Consider the following 9,785-nt stretch of genomic DNA (forward strand, 5'->3'; position numbering starts at 1 on the left):
TATATATATATATATATATACATATATATAGAGAGAGAGAGAGAGAGAGAGAGAGAGAGAGAGAGAGAGAGAAAGAGAGAGAACAATATTTCATTTTTTTTGTCCGTTTCTTTTACAGTATATCACGCACGGTTTTTGTGACGTATGAAGAAGCACGTATGTTTAATCAGCCAGGTAAAGCTTCAACAGAAATCCCGCGCCGTAGTTAAACAGGGGGCAAAGTAATTCCTCGAAACAGTTCCGTAAGAAAAGTATGCGAGAAATACTCAGGTATAAACGAAAGGATGCATGATCACGAAGTGGGGAGCAAGACAAAATGGATGATGACGAGAATGTGTAAACGAGGAAAGCAAGTAGCTATATTTAAGTCCTGTTGATTCTTTAAAAGCACATATGATCACCCTTGCTCTAAATTTTACTACAAATTTGTAATAAGTATTGATAAAAATTATATGAAGTACCAAGCATGGAAATTGGATATTTAAATATTATATGATTACATGTATTTCTCTAAAATCGAATGAAAATAGTGTGATAAATTGCGTTTAAAAATAAAACTTTTACAGAGAGAAGCAAAATGGAAAATAAATAAATATTTTATTATTTTTCTATCGTTATTATGAATAACATAGAAGCTTAAGTTATATTTCATTTTTAATTTATATTAATGTCCTTTTATATAATGCAAAAGTATAACTAAACATATTAAGGATGACACAAGATTGCCACGAGAGTTTTAGAATTATATCCCGCTGTATTTCATTTCGACCTTTACAGTAAGAGATCACTACTATCTTAACGATACTTTAACTTTCGATACACTTTTAAAGGAAGAATTCGGCTTTTCAGGTATCGAAATTTTAGCCATTGTTCATGGGTTGGTGCATAGTCTGGACCGTATGTCCACGAGAATAGTTCTTCTGTGGTCTGTCGGTACTAAACAATATCACGCGGATAGTCAAACCACTTGAGCGAACAATAGACGGGAGTGGTGTCCCGCAGACATATGGCGCCGAGGGTGAATCGAGATGGTTGCTCTGGAGAACCACCCTACGTTACAAAGCTATCGAAAGAGCATGGTCAGGCACCTGCTGAATACCAGCATCCCTTGTGAAATCTATAAGGATAGGGTCCTTGTCATGCCCAGGTTACGCAGGTCATGTTTATTTGAAATTAAATTAACTCGATTGTATGTGTGAGTTAGGGGCGCATCATTTATTTTATATAAAAAATGTTAAAAGATACAATAAAAAATATAGTAGTATTGCATTAGAGATTATTAGTTGAAATTACTTTAATTACAAGCATATATTTTTATGTTATTTTTATACTTTTAATAATAACTTATAATATAAAATGTTAATAAAATATTAAATACATTATAATTAAAAAGTAATTGTATAACGAAATATAGCTAAATAAATATATATATAATATATATACATATATATATGAATAATGTAAAAAAGTTGCAATTTAAGATAACATATTTAGGAAACTGATAGCTTTCGGAAATATACGATTGAAATATCACATACTCGTCAATCATAAATTTCCAAAAACTATCAGTTCCATAGATATTATGTTATCTGATGGCGTATTTTTGTATTTCTCAGGCTTATCAGTTTCTTAAATATCTTGTTTGATGACATATTTCTGTATTTCTTAGTCCTATCAGTTCCTTATATGTGTTGCCTAACAGCATTTTTCTGTAAGTAATTCTACAAACGTTGAAATAACGAAGCCGATTAGAATTCAAACTCAGGACCCTTCATTCTCCATACTACTACATCTTATATTTAGCGCCCCATAACTATTCTTGATTATTCTACTTCGTTATATACTCCGATTTGCCTACATATAACTTACAATTCACATAACCATCAATTGTAAACCTTGGAGAGCTATATTAATTCTCTAGTATAGCACTAATTTTAGAGTACTATAATATAGATATTTGCATTCGCCATTTTTAGTCCCTTCTCCACTCTTTGTTCTCTCTTCAATTTTCTTAGTTTAGCGGCGGAGTGGAGAGAGAGAGAGAGAGAGAGAGAGAGAGAGAGAGAGAGAGAGAGCAAGGAATTGAGGAAAGGAGCAAGAGAGTGAGAAAAGGACTAAAAATGGCGGATGTGAATATTCATATTATAGTGCCTTACTAATTTTAATTTTATAACTTTTAATCAAGCAATCGATAATATAAATATTTGAGAATTACTAATCTTGCTTTTTACACATTATTTTGCAATCTAAAATATATTTTGAATTATGTATTAAATAAGCAATTTATTGAACATAATTATCAGTCTTTTTTCAGCTATAAAGTGAATTAAAAAATCAAATGAATACATTGCACGTTTGCTCTTTCGCGGAATATCTCTCGACAAGAACATATTTACGAGAAAACAAGCATGCACATCGTGAAAAGGGCAAACGGTCGTTGTACTTCGTGTTGCTGCAATTTTTGAGATGCAACGACGAGAGTTCCTTCCTTGAAGCAACTCCACGGGAATGGATTCTTCTTGGAAACCGAGCACGATGTATTTTCACGCCTGTCTAACATGGCTTTTACGTAACTCGATTACAGATTCTTACCAGTCCTCCTCTCATATATTCGATTAGATACACACTGTGATATACTACTTACAAATCATTTTTATCCTAATTATTACTTCAAATGTCTGATATCATGTAAAAGTAATGGAAATTAACTCTAAAATAATTTGCAGATTATAATTTGCACAAAAATAATATTGCCCAACGATCTTTGATACCTGAGATTATAGATTCTATTGATATTTTTTAAAAATGTGAAATGATTAAGGTGCGAAAACATCTTATCATCTTCTATCCTCATTTTTTATAAAGGGCCACTTAATTAATTTAATATTACTCGGAACTTTTTTGGCACCACTCATCATCATCATCAAATTAAACACTTCCTTCGTCGGAACAGCATCCTCTCCGAGGGTGCATCTGTACCCTCGGACCTTTCCATCCCCGCGGCATCTTCAAACTCTTTATGTTCTCTTCGCGAGCAGAACATATGCTTTTCTTTTTTTTTTGGTCCAGCGATGCATCACACGCAACCCCTCAGTGTGAGCTCCGATAGATCTTATGCGCGGTATCGCCTGAACGTACGAATGTATCCTACACCTACTACTGCAAGTCAGAACTGTCAGAAGTTTAGCGACTATGTGTGCGTATTTATATACGTGGTGTATACCTGTGTGTTGTACCTGACTAGAAGAGCAAAGTAGGGGAACTGAACGTTCTACGAGGTAAGACGAAGAGACGGAGGAGGTGCGAGAAGGAGGTTGGTGGGAAGCTGGATGGAGGCGAAGGTGTGCGAGGCGGGGAAGTTAAGAGCTGTCTTCTGCTTTGCGGCGTTTTAGAGGAGCGGCGTAGTGGGGCGAGAGGACCAAAGAAGCCCGACAGCGGCAAAGGAGAAGGTGCTCGGCCCTGCCGTACCACTGCGCCGATGATGATGACGACGGTGGTGGTAACGGTGGTGGTGGTAGTAGTAGAAGGTGGAAAGGGAGAGAGAGAGAGAGAGAGAGAGAGAGAGAGAGAGAGAGAGAGACGAAGCGCAGGAGAGGCGAAGAGAGAGAGTCCTGCTCAGCGTGGACCTGTGCGTCGTTGCATGGCCGACCTGGAGACTCGCTCTCCACAAGGTGAGACGCGCGGACCAAAGAGGAGACTTCGAAGGATCGATAGGAATTCTCGTGAAAGCTGACTCTTCCTCTTTCGTATGCTCACGATTGCGCGCGCTCGCGTTCTCCTTTGGTTACCTCTGTCAATCTTTTCTATCTCGCGTTGACTCCAACTTCTCTCTTCTCTTCGTGTACCAAGGAGTGAGTGTATCTATACTTTTTAATGTGCGGGATCTCTTGACTTTTCACAAAGTGCTCCAGGTACGGATCCGCCATAGAAGTGAGACCAGGTCATTTATCGATGAAAACACATCAATCTTGGACAAAATTACACGTGCGTGCTCATTTTTAAATTCATTAAAGCTTCGAATGAGGTACCTGCGAGATAAAAGTAAACCTAACTCTCAAACAAACTCGTCATTGGACATCTTCGTGGAAGCGACGTCAGGACGTAAAGTGCAGAGTCGACACGTTGATAACGTATGCTCACATTAGAGCTTATCGAGCACATGAAACCGATCTCTCGTACAATCACGATTTCATTTGCACGTATCCGTCAAGAGAAGTCTGTTTGCGTTATATCAAGGTGCCTAACAACTGTGCTTGTCAATTTCCTCGCGTCACGAAATCGATCGAACTCGCCATCAGTAGGATTTATAAATTAGTGTATATATGTTTTTTGGAGCTATCCGCGAAATTACGTCACTCATCGAAAGGTGAACAGTGTGTGTTTCCTCGTTAAATTCGAATAGCGATAAATTCGAATGCTTGGTGCGCGTAAGTGTGTACACGTCGCTAACTCAGAAGACTCGTCTCGAAAGTAAACGTTGGAATTTCCTTTCGGAGTCTCCCGCCAAGACAATCACGTTCGTTTCGTCTTGGATTTATCTCGCAGGCTACATGAATATTAGCTGAGGTGAGTGAGACACACTTTTTCGCTAAAAATATACGGACTCACGCTGTCAATATCATCTGCCATCTTTGCGCGCCAAATTGCAACAAGAGTGAAGTGTTTACTTCCATAAGGTGGTTTTACTGTGGCACTGACCATTGGCTTATACGTGACACCTTTCACATATGTCTGATATGCTTTGACAGTAAATGATAAGATATTTAAATGAGAAAATTTGTATTTTTGGCATTTAACATTAAAAATAATTGTATTATTTTTCTTTTTTATCAAATGTAATTTTCTTATTAAACAAATAGAATAATATTTATACGCTTATGTTTAAATCGCATTCATCATTTCTCTCTAAATTTAAGAAAGCGCTATAAAAATATTAGTAAAATATTATGGAGTTGCTATTGGCAGATTTTTTTCTCGCAAAAAAATTCTACTAGTTGTTTTCGAATGTTATTTCGATTTTCAAATTTATTCGTTCGGCTAGCAAAGTTTCTTCATGCAGTTTTAACAATAACCAAATAAATCTGAACTATCTATATTTCTCTCCAATTATACACAGTTTAATTTTACACAGTTCAATTCTTCTAGATATACAGTCTTTTCTTTGGACAAATAATCTTTTGCATACTAACCATTTTTAAGTGTCACGAAGGAATAAGTGTTTCTTCTCAATATCTACTTAAAAAGGTCCGTAAAATGTAAGAATACTAGAGACTAAAACATGCTCACTTTCACGAAAATTTTCAGATATATTATTTTCTCTTAATGAGTTACAAAAAGTAGTATGTCATATAGCATTATTTTGACTACTTAAAATGACGCTCTTATAAAGTACTACAAAAAATAATCAAATTTAATATCTATATATATCTTATCGAAAAGTTATGCACTTTTTATTATTTTATTAATATTAATTATATATTTATAATTATAAAATATTTTTAATACCATTTTATTTGTTTATTTAATGTTGGACAAACATGTACTGTTATTATATACCATCAAGTAGTTTATATATAAACATAAGTCCGTAAAAAAGTAAGGTATTCATATATTCCGTACATATTATTTTCCGCAGTCCAAAGATTAGATAATTGCAGTGAATTCTATTTTCATATATCTAAATATATAATATCTATAAAGTTATAAAAATTAATTTAAACTATCCGATCTAGTCTGGTATTTATAGTCGATTCTTATATTTAAGATCATCAGTTAAAATGTCATAAACTAATTATAGAATATTTGTATTTTAAGACATTGCTTAAGACAGTCTTGAAATAAGAACCAAGTATGAATACCGATCCTAAACTTGTATTGTATATATTTAATATATACTTTAAACATAAATAAGTTCAATTAAACTTTTGTTAATTTACTCTATACGTTCAAAATTCTTACACATTATAGTTGAATGAATCTATCACACACATTGTGGATTATACTGAAATTAATAGTAATCATTAAATAAGTTTGCTGATATTTCCCGCGTCGATGATACCTAATAAGATAATCGGCTTCATCCTAAATCATCTATACATTTTGAAAGCAAAAACTCTTAATCAGAGTTTCTTAATAGATGGTTACTGACAAACAAAATTTTTTAATTGCAACTCTAGTCAAACTCTCAAACGTGTATGTAGCTGTTTGTAGATACACGACTGAAATCTTTTTCTTTCTTTATTTATGAATTTCAGTTAAATAATCAATTCAAATATAAGGTTACACAACACAAACACAAACAACATGAAAAAACTGTAAATTAAAAAATCTATTAATATCTGCTAAAAACGTTAACCCTAAAAATTATAATTTATACATGACTTTATAGAAATTAGCATTAGCTATTAATTAATTTATTACATATTTTAAAATACATTAATAAATAAACTATTGATGTATAACTTGTAATGCATGGAACATTTTTTTTACTTAAAGAAATATGTAAACAAATATCACATTATTAAACTATTATTTTTATTATACAAATAATAAAAATAATCCTATACTTTTTATATCATGTAATTAATAATATTTATTATATAATAAAAAATGACACCATTTCATATCGTATTTTCTGTTTAAATGAAACTGTTAATCTCTACAAAAATAGAAAACTTATCATTTTTCCGATGATCTCTTGACTCGAGAACATGATAGATGATTACAATGAGAATTTCTTTTGAGAGCAATTCTAGTCAGATTCTTTAAGTATATGATCATTTGTAGATACGCGACTGGGATATCTTTCTCTCTCTCTCTCTCTCTCTCTCTCTCTCCTCTATCTCTCTCCGCCACTTTTGAAAATGAAAGTTCACGCGGGGCCTGCGAGCACGAGGAGCATACGAGTCTGGAATTTCTTCCTCAGGGCCCCTGCGGGACCTCCGTGGCCTAACGTTCGCAGGATCGTTAGTATCCACTGGAGAGTTGAACGCTGGGGTAAGAAGCTGCGTTGGCGGCTGACGCCTGTTTGGAAAACATCGACTGCTGAGCATGTGACATCTGCTAGCGCGCACCATTAGGTGTCTTTCAAGTCTCTTGGTTGGTCTGCTTCTCTATCGCGAGAAGCTCTTCTTTTTTTCTCAATACACTTTCCAGCTGATCGATGTCAAATGTCAAACTCATCAAACTGATTTGGCAACGCATTTTTCATTATCATTTCTTTGGGTAATTATATCTGAATCGGATATGTGAAAGAGTAGAGCGGGAGAAATTTATAGATAAAAAGAAAGCACAAGATAAAGCAAGAAAATGTTTTAACTGTGTCAATATTAATTAATTTTATTAATAGTACTTAACATATGTAAAATTGTAACGAATCTATACAACTTTTTTCTTATTTTATCTATACACTTGTAGCTTATTTGTTAAAAATTACATGCATATTATTTGTACATACATTATTTTTAATTGTTCTGAAGTACATTTAGATTAATCGTAAAGAAACAATTTAAAAATAGAAATAATAATTCAAAAATAATTTTAAAATAATTTAATTTTATCATCTCTCTTAGATATATCTCTAATCTAAATTAACAAATTTTTAATTTATTGATTAATGACGTTCGATTCTTAGCAATGTAATTAAAGGTGCTCTCGTATTTCTAATCAACTTCCTAATCGAACAAAAGTGTGGGGATCGCAGCAGTATACACAACGTTTATTATAACAATGACGTCTCTAGTTCGCCACGTCATAGCGAGAACGTATGCCACTTTTGGGATGTTGTCTTATAGTTATACGTACATATGTATGTGCTCGTTCAGCCCCACAGGACCCGCTTAATGGTGACCTGTGCGACTCGCTCGAATAATATATTCTAGTTCTTTTAGTGAGCCACCTACTTTAAAACAGAGAAAGCATTAATTCTTGAGAAAGACGCCTGACTGTTTTAGAAGTAGGAAAAGAATGCCATCGGAATACTATCAATCTCATTAATATATATCCGAAAACTACTACGCATGAAATCATACAATACAATTTCCTTTTAAGAAAAAGTTAGTCGAGATTAACGATAACTTTGGTGTCACCGAAATTAATGCTGAAAAGGCCTGATTGCATCATTGATTATGCACCGAACACACAATGTGGTCAGTATTTAAATTTCAATATCTTTGAGGTCACTCGGGTTGTTAATACTCACGAATATACATATGTAGATATACGATTTTATGAATATTTAGATCTATTGCCACTTGTACGTTGAGGAATTAAAAACAAATAGTAATTACTTAAATATTTGAAATATTGATTTTTAAATTTCAATGATATAAATAAGTTATATCTTCTACATTTTACGTATATAATTTATGCGATCATATAAACATATGTAACAAAAAATCTTTTTGACTAACTATAAATTTATTAAAATAAAAGCAAGATAGTGAACAAGTGTATTAGTATAATTGGTATAATTATTTCAAGAGAAGAGAGTCCTCTGGTGATCTGTAATTAGAGTATTATGACATTATATTTATCACACATTGCTTCGTGTTTTATAACGACACAAATTCATCGATTGGATGCAGGTGCATAAAACTTATGTAAGATCTTCGCACCTTCTTAATGTTCTTCTATCGTTTTATAATTATCGTCGCAATTGTAAGATGATAACTGTCGGTAACAACAAATGCCATTTGTGAACTTCTCAAACGAAAACAATTCGCGCCAGCGATAAATAATTTGCGCAATGCATGACTCTCGACCGACTTCCATCTACCGACCTCGTTCAATTTGTCATTCCGACCGGTTCGAACAAATGTCAACCATAGGTATAAAATACTATCATGCACGCGCGAACGCCGACCAATCTAGTTTAAATACTGCGACTTATCTCGCAATGACACGTGACACACTCTGTAATGAGTATCGAAGTACCTCCGGGCGATATGATATAAATCTCATTTTATATGCCAATCAATTTGAGAACTCGGATCGATTCAATAGAGACAAACATAGTTGTATTATCTTAATACAAACTAACATAGTTTTGTTAGTATCTATGATAAGGATTTTAATATAGTAAATACCAACTTAAAAATATGATTTTTCGAATACAGAAAATATGGAATAAATCTCCGGAGCTCTTTGTGTTATTCTCAAATACATCTTACAAAGTCGAGAGCGTGACTTCTGGAGCATCCCTGTGGCGTCCTTGCAAACGATCGACCGTAAATTCTTTTTTGAGAAAAATTCCGTGAAGGTTCGCATAGACCTTTATAACCCATCTTAGTTAGAGGGTATTGACGCCAGACCGGTGTTTTTCTATGTCGTATATCCCACCTGCTTCGATGTAGCTCGAGAAAAAGATCACACAAGAAAAAGTATACACCGACAATTATACGAATACATACGATTCACGCATATATTCTCGATAAGATTTCGGAATAAAATTCCTAAAAATTATAATTTTATTTTATTATGTCATTAGATACAATTTTGATTTCAATTTTTTTTTAAATTAAAAAATGTTTTCCTTAAATATGTATAATTAATGTATATTTATATATCTCTACTAATGTACATTTATATATTATTTCCGTATACATAATTCTACGAAGTTATGGGTAAACATCGAAAAGTTAACCGTTTCTGAGATATAAACAATTTTATATGTTAGTATCATAACTAACTTATTGTCTCTTGTACGTGTTACATATATGAAAAGAGAAAAATTGAGATAAGTAGCGATGATAACCTATTTGGGAGAATTACAGATCCAATGAGAT

The sequence above is a fragment of the Trachymyrmex cornetzi genome, unplaced genomic scaffold, assembly GCF_001594075.2.
Source record: "Trachymyrmex cornetzi isolate Tcor2-1 unplaced genomic scaffold, Tcor1.1 scaffold188, whole genome shotgun sequence".
Lineage (NCBI taxonomy): Eukaryota > Metazoa > Arthropoda > Insecta > Hymenoptera > Formicidae > Trachymyrmex > Trachymyrmex cornetzi.